This window comes from Nansenia antarctica (genome assembly GCF_963989245.1).
Source record: "Nansenia antarctica genome assembly, chromosome: 6".
Taxonomy (NCBI): Eukaryota; Metazoa; Chordata; class Actinopteri; order Argentiniformes; family Microstomatidae; genus Nansenia; species Nansenia antarctica.
The window spans coordinates 68,639,452-68,644,451 of record NC_137676.1 but is presented as its reverse complement, the minus strand read 5'-3'; the positions used below and the strand labels follow the sequence as shown (position 1 = coordinate 68,644,451).

The following is a 5,000-nucleotide window of genomic DNA, read 5'->3' as shown; positions in this document are numbered from 1 at the left end:
GCGTGCATGATACTGAAAATGGCGTTCGGCGTTTAGCAGGTATATCGTCCTGATAATTTGAAATAAAAATAAAAAGTTATGATGAACAGACTTTATCAAAGAAGAGCCATTTTGCAACCGAGCTGACCATGATTTGATAACTCTGCAAGTTGTTTACATTAGGGTGGACAAAGATTGTTATTATTAAATTGTAAATTATAATATTGGTAAAATAGGGTTAACTGTTATCATTTAATTTATGTAATTATCGCTATTATTAGTTGTGGTATTAGAATACGGTGATATAATCATCAATAATATAATATAATATATTTTACATTTGAGTATGCCTAGTTATTATCCAAGTAGTGTCTGCATTAATGCGTATAGGTTCTGTTCAAAGACGTACAGGACTATCAATGAAAACAACCTCTTCTCAATAACAGAATTGTCCTGAAATGGAAATTAAATGAAAAGGATCCTCAATTCAAAACGATAAGAGCAATATCCAATTCCAGAAGGCTGCTGTGACTGGGCCTATTCTCGTCTGCACTGCACACACACACGTTTGATTACATTTATGTTATGGTTATTATTGACAAGTTTAAATTAATTTCCCATAGACACTTTTATACTGTATAGCCTACCTAAATATGTTTTTTTTACAATCTTAATTTCAACCTGATCTGGGATTAACTTTGTTATGAAATAACTGATTATTATTATTATTTGTGTACTTCCATTCAGGGCTCTCTCACAATGCAGGAGATGAGTCTGAAATAGCCGCCTTCGTGTTTCCACCTGCCAACAAAATGAAACGACTTTTCAAAATGCCTGCCTTGCACATCTCAGGAATATATTCATTGTTTACACAAGCCGATTTGCTTCATCGGTATTCTCTGCAACAACTTTCCATTGGTTTCCACCGGAGGAAGGTAATTTCTCTATCACTCGGCTGCGCTCTTAGAAAGGAGCGACCGGGTAACGTTTGGGGTGATTTTTCATTTGCCTTATTTTAGAGTCGTTAGTCCGTGACGCTGCAGTAGATGTGAGATGTGTGGGGGGGAGAGAGAGAGGAGAGGGGGGGGAGAGAGAGAGAGAGAGGAAGAGAGAAAGAGAGAGAGAGAGGAGGGGGAGAGAGAGAGAGAGAGAGAGAGAGAGAGGGGAGGGGGGGGAGAGAGAGAGAGGAGGGGGGGGGGAGAGAGAGAGAAAGAGAGAGAGAGAGGGGAGGGGGGGGGGGGAGAGAGAGAGAGGAGGGGGGGGGAGAGGGAGAGGGAAGAGAGAGAGAGAGAGTTAATGGAGCTTATTTTCTGGATGGGGGCGCATGATGAATATTTTCTAGTTTATCTTCGTATTTTCCTCCCGGAAAGGACCACTAAATCAATCAAAGCTAAAGGGGGGAGTCAGATTTTTAAGTAATCTTTCATAAAATGGAGAGATAAATAAAGGGGAACAGGGGGAGATCATGACCCTTTTAGTTCAGATCACGTACAGGACAGGCTGCACTGTCTGCGAGGGTCCACTGATGTCTGTTTGGCTGCTCGTTCATTGACGAGGGAAAAGCTCAAATAGGCTTGTGTGTTTTGACAAAAGGAGGGCAAGAAAATATACATATCACAAATAGGCTATATTTGATGCGTGTGTCAACAATTAGGCAACCTTTTTTTGTCGCGCCTGCATGCTGTGTCAACTGCAAAACTCAACGAATGACATTGGGACATTAGGTTATTGATTCAAAGTATATCATCTAAAAAAAAAAAACGATACAAATGCGTTTTCGAAATAGCCTATATAGCCTAAAGTTTGTGTTATCATATCTATAGAATACAGCAATTCTGAACATAATGTTGGCCTGCTATATAGGCCCGAATAATCCCGCGTCTCAAGAATAGCTTTCCGCCTAAACGCCCGGAGCCACCGGTAAATACACAGATAAGTGAATAAATAGTTATCTCTAGTTTTGTGGGTCACGAGCCATTCCTCTCCGTCGCTTTACAAAGCAAGGCGTATTTCATGCGCTGCCGCAGATACGAGCCAGTGAAAGGGACCATTTCATTTACTGTTATCAGTGAGAGGCGAGGAGCCCGGTTTGGCTCTATACAGACGGCGAGGGGCTCCTATAAATGGGAACGGACAACAACCGGTGTTTTTATTCAGCGGAGCAAGCAGCATGATTTGAAGAAATATCATACAACGGCATAATGTGCATACTAGCTGAGAGAGAGGGGGGAGAGAGAGAGGGAGGGGGGGGGGGGGGGGTTGGGGGAAGAAAGAGAGGGGTGTGTTGTGGTGACTTTGAAGCACGGAGAACATTGGTTAATAATGCTTCTTTGAACTAGATAGAATATGGCCTGTGAAGATGCTGGAGTCTTTCTATTCAGAATGACTAGTACAGGGGTCAGATGTGTGTGTGTGTGTGTGTGTGTGTGTGTGTGCTTGTGTGTGTGTGTGTGTGTGCTTGTGTGTGTGTGCGTGTGTGTGTGTGTGTGCGTGTGTGTGTGTGTATGTGTGTGTGTGTGTGTGCGTGTGTGTGTGTGTGCATGCGTGTGTGTGTGTGTGCGTGCTTGTGTGCGTGCGTGCGTGTGTGCTTGTGTGCGTGCGTGTGCTTGTGTGCGTGTGTGTGTGTGTGTGTGTGTGTGCATGCGTGTGTGTGTGTGTGTATGTGTGTGTTTCACTGTAACTTTAAACCATGTGTACCAGGGGAGGCTGGTGGAGGTAGATATCGGAGGACGGGTTCATTGTAATGCATGGAGGGAAATGAGGAATAGTATCAAATCATGAATGCACAATCAGGTCAACCCAGAACAGCTCAGCTTGGCTCAGCTCGGCAGGGTAATTCAGGGTTACTATTCCTATTCCTAACATTACAACAGTCTCATTATTATCCTCAAAACCTAAACACTTCCCTCCAGATATAAGGCTGCGCATTCTGAGGGTTATATAACACAGTAATAGCTCATGAAGATCCTGTGTTATAGACGTCTAGTAACGATAGCGATAATCATGACCGACGCGGCACACCGTTGTCCACACAAATCACGTGAGGTCATATCCTCTTCCTGTCTCTCTCTGTGCGGTACATGCTAGCCAGAGAGCCATGATTTATATCCTTATCAGGGGAGGCTGGTGGAGGTAGAAATCGGAGGACGGGGCTCATTGTAAATGCATGGAAGTGGAACGAGGCGTGAGGAACACGTGTGTCTGATTCCATTTCCTCATTTCCATTCCATGCATCACAATGAGCCTCCAGCCTCCGATCTCTACCGCCACCAGCCTCCCCTGAATCCCTACAGATCTATAGTATATCTCTCTATAGATTAGTGAGCCAGAATCATAGAAACGGAATCATAGAACCTGTCATGTGTGTTGTGTCTCAGTCAGGCAGTCAGACAGAGAGACAAACGGGCAGGCAGGCAGAAAGGCAGGCAGGCAGAAAGGCAGTCAGACAGACAGACAGACAGAAAGGCAGTCAGACAGACAAACAGACAGACAGGATGTGTTTTCATGTTCTCTTTCCTATCAGGAAAAAAGCTACTTTAAGCGTTGTGTCACACACAAGCCTGTTGGTAACCAGCGGTTGGTTCTGGTTACCGTAGTTACCATAGTTATTTGGTCTGTCAGTCAAAACTTGGGAGTGAGTAAGCACACTTAGAAACGAGAGATAGTCAACGTACAGAAGAACCGAAGGCGTGTTCACCGGCAGAGAAAAACGTACAAGAAACTGTATGACTATATGTTACACAACGCTTATGTTAGCTATTTTGAGAAGAAACAAAAAGAGAGTCTTGAACCCGGAAGGACATTCAGTGAAGCACATCTTGAAGACAGGCTTCATCGCCCAGTGGGTCTGATCTTAACACCACCCAGAGTCCACAACTGCATGACTTGGCCAGCTCTAAGGTCAGAGAGGTGTGGTGTTAAGGTTGGCCTGCTCAGAGAGGTGTGGTGTTGGCCTGCTCTAAGATCAGAGAGGTGTGGTGTTAAGGTTGGCCTGCTCTAAGTTCAGAGAGGTGTGGTGTTAAGGTTGGCCTGGTCTAAGGTCAGAGAGGTGTGGTGTTAAGGTTGGCCTGCTCTAAGGTCAGAGAGGTGTGGTGTTAAGGTTGGCTTGCTCTAAGAGAGGTGTGGTGTTAAGGTTGGCCTGGTCTAAGGTCAGGGAGGTGTGGTGTTAAGGTTGGCCTGCTCAGAGGTCAGGGAGGTGTGGTGTTAAGGTTGGGTTCAGTGGAGCACAAGTACACCTCCAACCTTGTATGTCACACACATGAAAAACCCTCACCACCTCACACACACACACACACACACACACACACACACGCATACACGCACACACGCACACACACACACACACACACACACAGACACTGATACAAACAGACACACACACACGCACGCACATGCACACACACACACACACACACACACACACACAGACACAGACACACACGCAAACACGCACACACACTCACCGACTCACATTCAATGTCATCTATTTACATGTCCAGGGTAAGTCTTGTGTTTTTTCCACTAGTACCTTGGTTACTGAGTTGTTCCGACCAGAGTCAGCACCTTGGAGACGATGCATGACAGTGTGCGTGTAGCGGAGGTGGTTTGGAGTCACCCTCTAGTGATGAGGTAGCCCTGACAGAGACACAGACACTCAGGTGATGAGGTAGCCCTGCCTGAGACACAGACACTCAGGCGTGGCCCTGGGCCCTGGAGGACGTGGTCTTGGCCTAGCAGTAGACGCTTGGGTCCTCCACATGAGAGACCCAGGTCCTCCACATGAGACCCAGGTCTGAAGCCCTGGCCGTCACACGCATAGGGCGTTTACCTCTACTACTGCGCTACGCTACAGCCACCTGTTCTTCACCTGTGTGTGTGTTTGTGTGTGTGTGTGTGTGTGTGTCTACAACACAACCATCTTCTCCCCACCCCGGTCTCAAGAAAACAACACAGACGTCAACGGAACTTGCTGAAGCTGACTTCTCAGCCTGCATATAAAATAACGCCCTGCAGAACAATAT

At 45.9% G+C, this 5,000-nt stretch overlaps 1 protein-coding gene across 1 annotated transcript in view; it reads left to right on the top strand.

Moving 5' to 3' along the window:
• pax5 (paired box 5) overlaps positions 1-5,000 on the top strand; it is a gene marked incomplete at both ends in the record, with an annotated part of 51,917 nt that overhangs the window by 2,317 nt on the left and 44,600 nt on the right.